Source organism: Lissotriton helveticus, chromosome 5_1 (assembly GCF_964261635.1).
Source record: "Lissotriton helveticus chromosome 5_1, aLisHel1.1, whole genome shotgun sequence".
Lineage (NCBI taxonomy): Eukaryota > Metazoa > Chordata > Amphibia > Caudata > Salamandridae > Lissotriton > Lissotriton helveticus.
The window spans coordinates 1,924,718,438-1,924,734,857 of record NC_136065.1 but is presented as its reverse complement, the minus strand read 5'-3'; positions in this window follow the sequence as shown (position 1 = coordinate 1,924,734,857).

Here is a 16,420-nt window from a genome sequence, read left to right as displayed (position 1 = left end):
TTTGACTTTTAGAACAGCTTTGCTTGTTTTTGTGACAGCATGCTTGTATGGATATTGTTTGTTTGACAAGACGTGCATTTGATTTGACACAGATGAGTTAACATAGGGCTTGTTAACCTAGCTTCAAGAGTCATACTCTTCTTAAGTACTAACACTTGTCTTCGAAAAGTAAAGGGTTATTCTCGACTGATTGTGTGGTGTCTTAAAGGCTGTTAATTGCTTGTAGCTACTGTAATAGAATATCTGGCCCTTTCATTCATCCTCAAAGATGTGGCAACTATATTAAATTGCCAAGCTTTGGCTAATTAACATCTTGTAGCATATCAACATACAACTTCATGTATCTTGCAATTGTTTAAGAGAATGTTGTTTAATCTGCTCGTTTTTCTGTCATGTCCTTCTTCAGGGCCACAGTGCTGATAGGAAATCTTCTAAAGGCAAAGTATGTGAGTATTTTATACGAGATGCAGTAATTCAATTTGTTTACCTTCTTTTCTGCGTTAGTTTCCAGTCTTCACTGAATATAGTTTGTATATGATTTATTCCTTAATTCGGTATCTGTTGTGGATCCGATAGTCTTATGGTACTTTTTTTAGCTGTATGATGTCTCTTTTAATATTCCATCTAATTATGATGGGAGTTACAAGTAGCCTTCCCTGCAGGGAACTAACACTTGTGTGGAGTGCCAACAGTATTAATTACGGCAGTAACTCCCATCATAATTAGATGGATTATCTGAGGAGACACCATGTAGCTAAAGATAAATACCCTAAGACTATCGCACCCACAACAGATGCTGAATAAACTAATAAACTGAATTCAAATTATATTCAGTGAAGACTGTAAAATAATCGTCAGTAGGCAGGTGGTCTAAGGGCCTGAGTGAGGCTTTGGCGACTGATACTCTGGACAGCAGAGGATATTACCTCCACCATCGCCTCTGCAGACCACTATCCATTAGATTTGGATATGACCACCGGGCCAGCGGTTACCCCTGTACCTTGAAAGGAACCACCATGGACGGAAGGCTAATGCTCTAAATGAGCTGGGCAGGCAGTAGGTTTGGCAGACAGGGTACTCCGCTGAATTACATTGATTTCGAGTTTAGCAAAAGTCTTAATCGGTTCCTAGGTATGACCTGAAATAATTAATCAGGATCTTGGTACATGTTGGAAATGGCTCTTTGTACAGGGTCACCACAAACATTTTGGCTACCTCCTTCCCTTTTTGCTGAATTCGTTTTTGTTAGTTTAAGGATTCTGGGCGCTTTACCACTACCAGCCAGTGATAAAGTGCATATGCTCTGTCATATTGGCTGATCCCGAATTTACTTATAAGTCCCTAGTAAAGTGCATTACATGTCCCCAGAGCTTGTAAATTAACTGCTACTAGTGGGCCTGCAATAATGTTTGTGCCACCCAATTCAGGAGCCCTTTCAACATGGGTCAGGCCTGCCCCTGCAGAGCCTGTGTGTGCCGTATCAACTTGGCAGGTTAACCTACTTGCCAGGCCCAAACATTCCCTTTTATTACATATAAATCACCTCTAAGTTAGGGCCTAGGCAGCCCTATGGGCAGGGTGCAGTGTATTTAAAAAGTAGGACATGCACTTTTGAGTTTTTATATGTCCTGGTAGTGAAAAACTGCTAAATTCGTTTTTCACTACTGCAAGGCCCATCTCTCTCATAGGTTAACATTGGAGTTGCCTTAAAACATCTGTTAAGTGTAATGTCCAATTGGGAAGAGATAGAGATTTGTAGTTTGGTGTCTCTGGACTCACAATTTAAGATCACAACTTATGGTGAAGTTGGATTTTTAAAAGTCAGAAAATGCCACTTTTAGAAAGTTGCAAAAAGAACAATTGATAAACAGAATGCAGAACAATGTCATACATTCACGCCAGTACAGAGATCTGGGCCTAAATCCATCTTTTGTTTGCTCAACATGCCATTCCAGTTTGGGCACAGCCATATGCAAATCAGTCTTGACCCAGCGCCCAATGGGAACAGTCCAGCCCGAACCGCCAGGCCAGGTCCTCCCTGGACTGGAAACAAGCATCCTAGGACCGGTTTTGGAATTTCACACCTCATCAGCCAGGGTTGCTTGACTCCAGTGGCATGGAGAGCATGGGACCTACGTTTGGGCATATCCGTCCCACTCGGGGTGACAAATGCAAAAAGAACAATTGATGGACAGAAAACAGAACAATGTCATACATTCACCCCAGTACAGAGATGGGTTTAACCCAGATCTATTGACTGGGGGTGAATGTTTTGATTTGTTCTGCATTCCGTCCATCAATTGTGTGACTGTTAGAAAGCTGGCATTTTCTTACTTTAACCATTCTGTGCCTCTGCCTGTCTCTGAATACTTGACTGGGTTAGGTGACAGCAGGGCTTTGCACACTCCTTCTAGACAGTCAAACACAAAGGGAGCTGGAGTGTGACATTTGCATCCTGATGCCCCATCACCAGGTTGATAGGTCTTCCAGAGCTAAGTTGGAAGGGAGGAGCTGACACTTGCACCTGAATAGAGCTGTGCCTGTCCCCACACAAAGAGATGCATACCCGTCTGTAGTGAGTCTGGAGCTTGTGATCTTCAAAGGCCTCTTTGAGGTCTCCACCGCTTTAAATGCACCACTGGGTATAAGTACTAGACTCTGACACCACCAAAGCAGAACTTTGCTGGAACCAAGGACATTCTGCCTGGAAGAAGAGCTGCTGTGCTGTAGCAGGACTGCTACTTTGCTACCTGCATTGCTATGTTGGCCTGCTGATTGCTGTGCCGTAGGAGGCGCTGCCATTTTGCTACCTGCTCTACTGTGTTGCCCTGTTGCCTGCTGCTGCTTCTTGCATGGGAGTGACTGGATGTCAGGCTTGCTCCGGCTCCAGCCTGCTTTGTGGCTTAGCGGGAGCGGTACGGGCATAAAGCAGGTCCATACCAGCAGGAGAGCGCTTTGCGTTCTAGTTTATGCATGTGTCTCTTCAGCTCCGAGTTCACTCACTTGGTCCTTCCGGGTCATGACGCCTCACGGTTGGAATCATGGTCGGGCTGTTGGTTAAGCGGCTCCTTCTGGCTCCTGTTGTTTGGTTTCATCCTTCTTCAACGGCGCTCTGTCATCCTACGTCAGTCCGCAACCTGAAAAAGACAAAGAAAAAAATACAGCAGAACAATGAAAGTATTGATACCAGCTTTATTGGGGTAACATGCTATTGTGCCTAGCTCAATATTTATAAGCTGTGTTACTTATCTGATTTTAGTCCACACAGATTTGGAGATCCCATTGTCATTGTGTGTATTGCTGATGAAGCTGTAATAGAGTAAAACAGTTTATTAGTGTCTCCTGAGGGTTTAAGGAAATGTATAAAACATAGCCATGCATATTTTTGCATATTTTCTTTTAGTTTAAATAAGAGGAATGATTCAAGTAGGTAATTGCCTCCTTCTGACCTTTTATGGATTCATGACCTTTTTAGGTTATTCTTGACTCCCTGCTATATCCTGATTTTAGGTGGATGTTTACACTGTTCCATTCATTTCTACCCCTCTGTTTATGTTACTGTGCTGGGTATACAACATACTTCTCTTTTCTATTATATAGATAGGTATGCCTCCCCATCTAGCTTTTTTTGTAGGTGGTACTATCACTAGTTTTGCTCCTAAGGAGCAAAGTGATCTTTTAGGCAAGTACCACTGGTATTATTGTTGCAGATGATCAGGACCTGTACCTTGAAGGGCTCTAAAGACTAAACATAGGGATTTGAACTGCACCCATTTCCTAATGGGCAACCAGTGTAGTCTTTTGATTTCACTCGAAATTGGAGCAAATTTCGGGGTACCGGTAAGCAGTCTAACGGCTGCATTCTGCAACATTTGTAGTTTATGAAGAAAGCACTCCTGCATATTCAGGTATAAGCTATTATAATAGTCCAGCCTCGACATAGTTAAGGCTGTAACCACTGTAAGCTGGCTATCTTTCGGCAGAAAAGGCAATATTTTCTTGATTGTTCTGAGAATATATGTTGTGGCTGAGACTACTGCATTGACTTGATTGCCCAGGTCAAGCCGGTCATCTATTAGGACTCCCAAGTTTTACACTTTCCTCGTAGGAATCAGGAGAGGCCCTATAGTGTTTAGCCACCAGCTTGGGGTCCAAAAGTTGGCATCATTCCCAAACAAGGTGACCTCAGTTTTGCTCGAATTGATCTTTAGACAGTTTTGAGACACCCATCGTCCAACTGCGTCTATCCAATCAAGGAACAACTTTCCGGTTGCCTTTTCCTGCCCTGGCCGCAGTGACACCGCATTTTGCGTGTGATCCAGATAGGAGGTAAGGCAGAAGCTAAAAGACTCGATAAGGGGGGCCAATCAAGACACATATATGTAAAAAAGCATAGGGCCCAAGGATGACCCCGGCGGAACTCCATAGGGCAACGAGAATAGTCTAGAGTTCACCTAATGAGACTATATGTAGTCTATCTGAGAGGAAAGATTTCAGGAGGGTCCATGCTTTATCATGTACTCCACAGGCCTGCAAACGGTCCATCAGTAATCCGTGATGGACTGTGTCGTAGGCCGCGGAAAGGTCGAGCATGAACATAGCGGCCTTTCCTCCCTGGTCCAAAGCTACCCTGATCTCTTCAGTAGATTCTAGGAGTGCAGTTTCCTTGCTATGCCCCTCTCTGAACACAAATTGAGTAGGATCCAGAAATTTGGCATCACGTAAATAAGTACCCAATGTGCATTCATTCTTCTCTCAACCATTTTAGATGGAAGTGGGAGGCCTGAAATAGGTCGGAAACTATTGGGATCCTTAGAGTCCAAACTCGGCTTCCTTAGAAGAGGCACAATTAACGCATGTTTTCCATGATTTAGGGAAATTACCTTCGGCAAACATTGCATTAAATAGTGAGGTGAGTGACATGACAATCGGTGCTGGGGCCAATTTTACCACCGCCACTGGGCATGGGTCATAAGGGGAACCTGATTTAGCTGACATGAGAAGCTTATGGGTATCAGTAATGGATATTGATGCCAACCTATCCATGGTAGGCTGTGATCCCAAAGCCAACTTGTGACCCTCTGTTAGACCCACTATCCCGTCACCAATTGGATCCTTAAAAGTTGCAAAAATAGTCTCCACCTTTACCAGGAAAAACTTGGCAATTTCCTCACATAATTCCTGGCGCCTTTGAATACTTGATGGTTGTGGATTTGCCAAACTAGTTACTGTTTTAAAAAGCTCTTTGTGCGGGTTTTTGGCTAAATTAATTTGACCAACAAAGAACTCTTGCTTTATCTTAAAAAGTAACTGTTTATAGGTCAAAAGGCTTTGTTTATGCCTGTTTCTCTCTGTTATTTTATACTCTTTCCTCCAAGTACGTTATAAATGTTTACAGATTGATTTTTGATCATTAAGTTCCTGCGAGTACTATGGGGCAGAGGGTTGTGACCTTTTAGGAAAAAGTACTTTCTTTGGGGCTAGCTCATTACAAGCAGCCTCCAGCCAGGTTTTGTATACGGAGGAAGCCTCCTCCACATCTAGAGGCATTTTGCCCGAAGTTGACTCCAGCAGCTCCGTTAAATCTTTTCCTTCAACTTTATTCCGTGCTCTAATTTCCATCTTTTTCTTAGGGGGGGTTTCTGCCGTCTGATATGCAGTTGTGTTGTAAAAACAAGTCATTTCGGGTTATCAGAATTGGTTGAATATTTTAATGATGTACCTTGGTAATTACAAGCAAGACCACTGACCTGGTCGGTGTGACTGCTCTCCCCCTGTGTAGCTCAACCACTGAACACTGCCCCCAGAGCCCACTGAGCTCTGTTGCAAGGTGTTCGAGGCCCTCCTCCACCTGCAGGCTCCTTCCTGCGCCTCATCCCTGGTGGTCCAGTAGGAGAGCACTCTGATCTTCTGCTGCTCTGCCTCTGCCTCTCTTGCCTCTTTACTTTTGTGCCCCTTTGCCTCTTTCCTTCGTTCTGCCCTTCCGTCACCTTTTTCTTTCTAGCTTCTCACTCTTTCCTTCATTTTCCTTCGTTTTTTACTTTTTACTTCTCACTCTTTCCTTCGTTTTCCCCGCCGCTGCTGCCCTTGCGGGCCCTCCCCCTCCAGTGTGTCCTTTCCGCTCCCGCCTCCCAGCTGACCCGCCCTCCCCCGATCCCTACTTAATGGTAGCTGCTGCACGGCCGTGCGCTGCAAGTGCAATACTGGTGTGCCAAAGGCGCATCAAATTCAAGCCCGTCTGCGCCCGTCCACAACCCGACCGCAACCAGCGCCAGGGACCCTGGTTCTCTGACCCACCTCTGCTACAACTCCAGCACTCTCCACGATCTCAACCCCGGACGCGACAACTGCCAGCTCTCAACGCCTACCAACACTCGCAGCCGTCTCTCCTGTCTACACTGCAGTCGCACCTTCACCTACCTCGTACCCCAGCCGCATCTCCCAGCATCACCACTCACATACCACTCAACTGCATCCTCCTCAATGTATATTCCCCACACAAGCATGCATAGAAATCTGGGACCTCCTCAGCACCAACTCGCCGAACGTCACCTTCCTCATGGAAACCTGGACGAATGCCAACTCTGCACCCGACATCGCCACCGCCATTCCCGACGGATACAAGATCTTGCACAAGGACCACCCCATCCTTCCAGGAGGAGGCATTGCTGTCGTTCACAAGAGTACCCTCCACATAACCACCCTACTGGGCGACAAAATGACCCTCATGGAGCACCTTCACTTTCAGATCCAGACCAACCCCAAAACGACTCTCCGTGGAACCGTTATCTACAGGCCAACCAACCCCTAGGCTCCCTTTACTGACGCCATCACCGTCCTCAGCGCAACCCCCGCCCTCGCATCCACAGACTACCTCCTACTCGGAGACCTAGGGCCAGATGTAGGTGTCAAAATACCGGTCGGAATCGGCCGAAAATAATGATTTTCGGCCGTTTCCGACCGGTATTTTGACATTGGTATGTAGGGGCACTAAACAGTAATTTTACCGAATCGGTAATTTTACAAAATCGGTAAAATTACTGAATCTGTAAAATTACAGAATCAGTAAATTTTACCGAATCGGTAAATTTACCGATCAGTAAAATAACCGAATCTGTATTTTCCTATGTAGGTAGTACTTCTAACAGTGCTACAGGGCCTTTAGAATTAGTTATTTACCATGTAATACAATTGCATGGTAAATAACGAATTCTTGTGTACATGCACATCTGTGCATGTACACCTGTGCCATGTGGCACACAGACATGCCCTAAGGGCATGTCTGTGTGCCACATGGCGCACAAGCCTGTTACAGGGGTGCAACAGGGTGTCAAAGTGACACCCTGTCCCCCTTTGCAATTCGGTATTTTTACCGATTCGGTAAATACCGAATCGGTATCTGCCATTGAATCCTATGGGCTTCAAGGCCCATAGGAATCAATGGCAAATACCGATTCTGTAATTACAGAATCGGTAAATACCGAATCATACCGATTCGGTATTTTTTACCGAATGAATACCTACATCAGATTTACCGATTCATGAATACCGAATCGGTAAAATTCGGTATTTATGAAGCAGTAAATCTGATTTACCTACATCTAGCCCCTAAACTTCCATCTAGATAACCACGACGACTCACACATCACCTCCCTCCTAGAGAACATCGCCAACTTAAGACTGAAACAACTGGTCACTGCTCCCACGCACACAGCGGGACACATACTCGACCCCATCTTCACCAGAGGAAACAGCGTCTCCTACAGCCACACCATAGAACTCCTCTGGATAGATCACCACTGCATCCACTTATCCTTCAAAAAACCCACTGTCCACAAGCACACCCACCGCCTTTCCTGGCAGAAGCTGGAACAAAGTCACAAAAGACCAGCTCACCTCCGCCCTCGTCAGCACCCCGCCACTGAATATGTCAGAAGCAAACACTGCAACACGCAATCTCCACCGCTGGATCACAAACTGTGTCGACACATTCGCCCCCCTCGAGAAAGCCACAGGAAGACACATCATGAAAGCAAGCTGGTTCACCCCTGCACTCCAAGAATCCAGAAGCTCCTGCAGACGACTCAAAAAGACATGGAGGAACTACAAAGCCCCAGAAACACATGCCACCTACAAAGCAGCCACCACCACACACCACCAACTCATCAAATCAACAAGGAAGAAATCCCTCCAAGACAGAATCCTCACCAATGCACACAATACCAAAGAAATCTTCTCCATCATCAAGGAATTCGCCAAACCCTGCAGCGAGACAACAGACACCTCCCAAGACCTCTGCAACAGACTCAGCACCTTCTTCCACCACAAGATTAAGATGATCTACGACAACTTCGACAACCAAGACCACCTCACTCCTCCAGCTCCCTCCCCATGAGACGGCACCCATCAGACCCTGCTCATATGGATCCTCCTCGTGACGACAAAATAGACTAGAAGACCATGAAAAGCATCCACTCCAGAGTACCCTCAGACCCCTGCTCACACCACATCTTCCACAGAGCCACCTCTGCCATTGCACCTAAACTACGTTGGACAATTAACTGCTCCTTCGAGACCGCCACCATCACCGACGGCTGGAAACACGCCGAAGTCGAACTCCTACTGAAGAAACCCTCTGCGGACCCGACGGACTTCAAAACCTTCAGGCCCATCTCCCTGGTTCCATTCGCACCCAAGGTCATCGAAAAGGCTGTCAACACCCAGCTTGCAAACTTCATCAAGGCTAAAAGAGTCCTGGACTTCTCCCAATATGGATTCCGAAGCAACCACAGCACTGAAACGCCCCTACTCGCCACCACCAACAACATCCGCTCCCTCCTTGATCAAGGCAAAATGGCAGCCCTCATCCTCCTGGACCTCTCGGCTGCATTCAACACCGTCTCCCACCGCACCCTAGCCACCAGACTCCACGACACTGGCATCCAAGGCAAGTCCCTGAATTGGATATGCTCCTTCCTCACCGGCAGAACTCAGAGGGTCAGACTCCCTCCCTGCCTCTTAGAACGGACAGAGACCAACTGTGGAATACCCCAGAGTTCCCTCCTCAGCCCCACCCTCTTCAACATCCGCATGGTTCCACTCGCAACCATTGTCAGGAACCACAGTCTCAACATAGTCTCTAACACCAAAGACACCCAGCTGATCCTCTCCTTCACAAACAAACCCAACTTCACCAAACACAACTTCCAAGAAGGGATGAAATACGTCGCAACTTGGATGAAGAACAGCTGCCTGAAACTGAACTCAGAAAATACAGAAGTGTTCATCCTTGGCTCCACCCCCTCCACATGGAAAGACTCCTGGTGGCCCTCTGCCTTCAGAAATCCCCCCACCCAGACGAACAACGCACAAAACCTCAGCATCATACTAGACTCATCCCTCAAAATGAACCGCCAGATCAACGCTGTATGCTTGATCTGCTTCAAAACCCTCTGGTTGGTTCGAAACACTTTCAGATGGATACCAACCAATTCCAGAAAAACTGTCACACACGCACATATCAGCAGCAGACTGGACTACGGCAACGCTCTCTACGCCGGAACCAACAAGAAACTCCTTCGTGAACTCCAGACTGTCCAGAACGCCGCAGCCACACTGATCCTCGACATCCCCTGTCACAGTCACATCACCCAACACCTCCGCAATCTTCACTGGCTTCTAGTTGAAAGAAGAATAACCTTCAAACTACTCACCGACATATACACGGCCCATCATAACACCGGACATGCATATCTGAACAGCCGGCTCTCCTTCCACGCACCCAAAAGACACCTCCGATCAGCCCAGCTCTCTCTGGCCACCGTCCAACGTATCAACAAGACCAGAACGGGAGGAAAGTCCTTCTCCTACCTCGCAGCCAAAGCCTCCCTCTCCACCTGTGTCAATCATCCACATTTGCCCCAGTTCAGTAAGGACCTTAAGACTTGGCTCTTCGGATGACCTCAGCACTCAACGGAGCAGCCCCCTCCACATCCCCCAGTGCCTTGAGACCCTCACGGTGAGTAGTTGCGCTTTACCAATCCTGATTGACGAGTATATTGTTTTTTTGCATTATCATGCAAATTAATCATGCCAATTTATTATTTTAAATATCAGTCGTGAATTTGAAGGATTAATAGATTGTATGTTATGAACACCATTAGGATTGTGGAAAAGTTGTGAGTTAAGTGTGGATTAAGTTCAAGTTGATTTATGTAGTATAGGGCGGTATTTGAAGAATGATTGTGATATGGAGAGTCAGTTTATGTTATCGTTATTTCATAAGGAATTTTCAACTTGTATTCACAAAGGAATTTTGTTAGAATAGTGAATATTAAGAAATAATTGGTAATTTGTTTCAAGGGTCCCCTTTTTCATGATGGAAATCCATAGGATACGGATGTATGACGTTACAACGCACACTTTTACAACGCATACCTGTACAACGCATTTTTTACAACACAACATCCATTACAACGCATTCCATTACAACGCATGCCATTACAACGAAATTTTAAAAACTACATTTACAACGCATTCCATTACAACGCATAATACCTTTACAACGCATAACATTGCATTGCATGTTTGGTAAGTATTGGATAGTGTAGGGGTAAAAATTACTATTCTAACTCTAGGGGGTGCAACAGTAGGGTAAGTGTTGGATAGTGTAGGGGTAAAAATTACTATTCTAACTCCAGGGGGTGCAACAGTAGGGTAAGTGTTGGATAGTGTAGGGGTAAAATTACTATTCTAACTCCAGAGGGTGCAACAGTAGGGTAAGTGTTGGATGGTAATAGTTATGCGTTCTAATGGTATGCGTTGTAATGACTGAGTTGTGATGACATGCGTTGTAGTGGTGTGCGTTGTAGTGTCATGCGTTGTAATGGTTGCGTTGTTGTAATGGCATGCGTTGTAATGGATGTTGCATTGTAAAAGTTTCATTGTAATGGTAGTGCGTTGTAAAAGTCGCGTTGTAAAGGTTGTTTCCCATAGGATACTATTGTATCTATGTAATGTAGTGATCACAAATTATTAGGTCTCGTCTATTAATCGCGCAAGCGATAATAGGACGAGAGTATTGAGGGCAAAACAAGCTCTGAAACCACCAGGCGGATTACGTCGAGTGCATGTGCTCGTGGACGCGCTTACCATTTGCTCCCCGAGCCGCCTGCCTCCGAGAGCTTCACTTCAAAGGGATCCGCTCCCCAACCCCCTGCTTCACACTTCAAAGGAATGCGCCCCCCGCCCACGCAATGCCGAGAGCCAGCGCTTAACTCCCACTCGCTCACTCCCCTTCTCCCCCGCCCCCCACCCCATCCGACTTGTTGTGTAAGGATGCTATTGTCTGTTTTTCTGGGCTTTCACCTGTGTCTATTTTGTAAAACATATCTTAACATATTTGACTTGGATTTGAATTTCAGACTAATTGAGTACCGAGTCTTTTCAGTTCTCCAAAGCTCATAACTCCTCAGCTGCCGTCCTCGTAATCAGTGTGTACGGTCTTTACACTTCAGCAAAGTTCATTCGTGTTTGCCAGTGCTATAGGACGCAGTATCGTTTCAGCATTTAAGATGCCGCGCCGTGTTGGCTTTTTTCAGCATTGCCTTCTCTGTGATACAGCAGGGGTTTACAAGCCATCGATAGTTACGCTGTGTTTTCCTGCTTCACGATTTCATTCCAAACCGTTCGGTTGTTCTTATTTTGTAAAGTTTATTGGGGCCTGTAACTATAATTATACTGCGTGTAGGTAATTCGGTTTCGGTCGCTGCTTTCCTCCAAGGAATGACCCCAACCCACCCCACCCCCTAACCCCCAACAATGTTAATTCCATGCTGTTATAAGTACGTGCGACTACAGCACCGAGGAGACATTGCCTGTGGAAGGGTCCATTGCTGGGGTTTTACAGCATAGCAATGTACTGCTTCGAGAAGCTGACTCTACCTGGGATGCCACGACATTGAGATGGATTTGCTGAATACTGCACAGGCTGCTAGCCACCTGTACCACTGATAAAGGACACGTGGGTAACAACATGCTACTGGACTCCTTAACCATGGAAGCATGCATCACTAGGTCCCTTAAACACAAATACGGAAGGGAGACAATGAAAACATGTAATACTTCATGTCCCATTTACTATTTATATACATAGCTCGCATCGCGCAAAACAGCTTTGAGGTAGCAGGTTCTAGCGGGCTGTTAGATCTTATGCCACTTTCACTTTGAGAGGGCATGGTATGTTTGAATGATTTTAAAGTCACACGCTCCAAAGACGCACTTAGTAAAGCCTATTTCTGTCAACATTCCAGTGTTTACGATCACCGTCCTCCAGCTAAAAGTATCAAAGACTTTTGACAAAATATTTCTCTCAAAAAGATCACAGTACGCACTAATGAAATGCACCTCGAGAGTCACAGTTAGTTCTTTGTCCTCCATTTGCTTCAAGCACCTAAATAAAGTATTTCTTGTTCAAATACAGCTAATATGAACAATCCGTGCACCCTTTCCTATAAGGAAATAAATATGTCAAATATTCTCAGTTTCCTCATTCCAGGCGATCACGTTATTCAATTAATCTTTTTATTTTACCTCCCTGTGTAATGATGGCAATCCTCATGATGTCAAATTTCAAGTTTACAGGGATTATAACATGACTTTGATCTTTTCCTAGGACCTCGAGTGCCGCAGAAATATTTAAAGTGGGTTGTGTTCATGAAACCTAATAGTATTTTGTTTATCTTCAAGTTAAAAGAGTATGTAAAGTTTTTTAGGTCTCGTTGGCTTAAACCAGTGCCCGACATCATACCCCAGTTGTACTCCTCACACACTCTCTCTCACACACTCTCTCACACTCACTCTCTCACACTCTCTCTCACACTCTCTCTCTCTCACACACTCTCTCACACACACTCACTCTCTCTCACACACACTCTCTCACGCACTCTCTCTCTCTCACACTCTCTCCCACACTCTCTCTCTCACACTCTCTCTCACACTCTCTCTCTCACACTCTCTCTCTCACACTCTCTCTCTCACACTCTCACTCTCTCACACTCTCACTCTCTCTCTCTCTCACTCTCTCTCTCTCTCACTCTCTCTCTCTCTCACACACACACACACACTCTCTCTCACACACACACTCTCACACACACACACTCTCTCGCACACACACACACACACTCTCACACACACACTCTCTCACACTCACACACTCTCTCACACACACACACACACACTCTTTCTCTCTCAGACACACACTCTCTCTCACACACACACTCTCTCTCACACACACTTTCTCTCTCACACACAGTACAGCCTTCTACCACCAACACTCTACCACTCTATCCGCCACCACCCTATCCACCACTCTATGCGCCACCACTCTAGCGCCACCACTCTAGCGCCACCACTCTAGCGCCACCACTCTGGCGCCACCACTCGATCCGCCCACCACTCGATCCAAATCCACCCTCCAACTCCAACACCACCCTCCAAAACGACCCTCCAACTCCACACTCCAACTCCACCCTCCAAATCCACCATCCAAAACCACAATCCAAGTACCCTCCAAATCCACCCTCTGGCTACACCCTCCAACTCCACTCTCCAACTCAACACTCCAAATCCACCCTCCAAATCCACCCTCCAAATCCATCCTCCAAATCCACCCTCCAAATCTCACTGATCTGCTGCTCTCTTCCACATCTCATCCTTCTCTAACTCACTGTTCTCTTCTCCTGTACTAATCTGCTGATCTCTTCCACCCCACCTCCTTCTTTAACTCCCTGTTCTTTTCTGCTGTGCTGATCTGCTCCTATCTTCCACCCACCTCCTTCTCTAACTCCCTGTTCTCTTGTCTTCTCCCATGCTGATCTACTGCTCTCTTCCACTCTGCCTCCTTCTCTAACTCACTGTTCTCTACTCCTGTGCTAATCTGCTGCTCTCTTCCACCCGCCTCCTTCTTTAACTCACTGTTTTCTTCTCCTGTGCTGATCTGCTGCTCTCTTCCACCCGCCTCCTTCTTTAACTCCATGTCCTCTTCTGCTGTGATGTTATGCTGCTCTCTGCCACCCACCTCCTTCTCCAACTCCCTAGTCTCTTTTCTTCTCCCAAGCTGAACTGATGCTCTCTTCCAACTTCCTTCTTCTCTAGCTCCCAGTTCTCTTCTCTTCTCCTGTGCTGATCTGCTGCTCTCTTCCACCCGCCTCAGTCTTTAACTCCCTGATCTCTTCTCCTGTGCTGATCTGCTGCTCTCTTCCACCCACCTCCTTCTTTAATTCCCTGTTCTCTTCTCTTCCCCGTACTGATCTGCTGCTCTCTTCCACCGCCTCCTTCTCTAGTTCCCTGTTCTCTTCTCTTCTCCTGTGCCTATCTGCTGTTTTCTTCCACCCGCCTCCTTCTTTAACTCCCTGTTCTCTTCTCCTGTTTTGATCTGCTGCTCTCTTTCATCCGCCTCCTTCTTTAACTCCCTGTTCTTTTCTCCCGTGCTGATCTGCTGCTCTCTTCCACATACATCCTTCTCTAACCGCACACACATACATACAACCACACACACACACATACAACCACACACACACAACTACACCACACACACAATCGCACACACAATCACACAATCCCACCCAACCACACACACAACCACAGACACAACCACACACACAACCACACACACACACAACCACACACACACACACACAACCACACACACAACCACACACACACAACCACACACACAACCACACACACACAACCACACACACACAACCACACACAACCACACACACAACCACACACAACCACACACATCTATCTATCGCCCTCACTCTATCTGTGGCCCTCACTCTATCTATATATCTGTCGCCCTCACTGTATCTATCTATCTGTCGCCCTCACTCTATCTATGTCGCCCTCACTCTATCAATGTCGCCCTCACTCTATCTATCTGTCGCCCTCACTCTATCTATCTGTCGCCCTCACTCTATCTATCTGTCGCCCTCACTCTGTCTATCTGTTGCCCTCACTCTATCTATCTGTCGCCCTCACTCTATCTATCTATCGCCCCTCACTCTATCTGTCTATCTATCGCCCTCACTCTATCTATCGCCATCATTCTATCTATCTATTGCCGCCACCCTATCTATCGCCCTCACTCAATTTATCTATCTATCTATCGCCCTCACTCTATTATCTATCTATCGCCCTCACTCTATTCATCTATCTATCGCCCTCACTCTATTTATCTATCTTTTGCCTTCACTCTATCTATCTATCTTTCGCCCTCCCTCTAGCTATCTATCGCCCACAGTCTATCTATCTATCGCACCACCACAACATCACTCGTCGCCACCAAAACATCACTCGTCGCCACCACAGCATCAATCTGTGCAACTATTCAACAATAACTGGTTCAATTATGTTCTCTCAATGTTTCAAGCTTTATTACAAATGTCACAAAAAGATGTTAATATTTCACTTCACTTGGATTATCGTCACAATAAAATACACTGAACATAATCTTCACAAAAGTTATTTACTAAAGTTTAAGCTATTGCCATTATAAATTACAATAACTTTTAAGTATTAATTATTTAAAAAAATTAAAAGCAATTGTTATTTGTAATGGCAATACATCTAAGTCATGTAAATACAAAACATGTTGCATTACAAATGCTATAGGTGTCACATTTGCAAAAGTTAAAAGTATTGGCATTGCAAATGACAAAGCTATTAATTTCGCTATTTTCAAAACCAACACATAAATAAAATATTTGTCATTTACAAGACCAATAGCTCAAACGTTCCTAATGCAAGACCTATTGCATTGCAAATGCTTGTTTTCTAAGTACAACTTAATCTCTTGTGAAGATTTCACAACATCGTTTTTAGGTCTATTCTGTTGATGTGTTGAAATTGTAAAAAATGTCCTGTTGATAAAATTGTGATAATATTTCTGTACTATATATTTCTATCGTTTTCTGAATAAAATGATCGCTGATATGGGTATCATTGTCAGATAATGAAAATTAGGATATAACGTATAGTCTACTAATTATTTGTGACAATTTGTTGTGCCTCGCTGGTAAATTTATTATATGTTTTTAATTCAATTTCATTGTTTTTTTTATTAAAGTGATAGTTGATATGGGAATTATTGCCTGACAAGGAAAAGAGAATGGGTAATATCAAGTTCAGTGATTGTATTTCTATTGACAGCCCTAATGAAGCGATGGAACACATGTTGGCTATAACTGTGGCTATAGCAGTGGCAATAACTGTAGCTGTGTTATGGGAATAATAAATGACCAATTGGATTGGTTATCGGAGAAATGTATTTCCTCAGGTTTCGAACATTTACGTATATAAATGTATACATACACTGGTGAAGTACCAGTGATCTGAGAGCGTAGCACCAGGCATG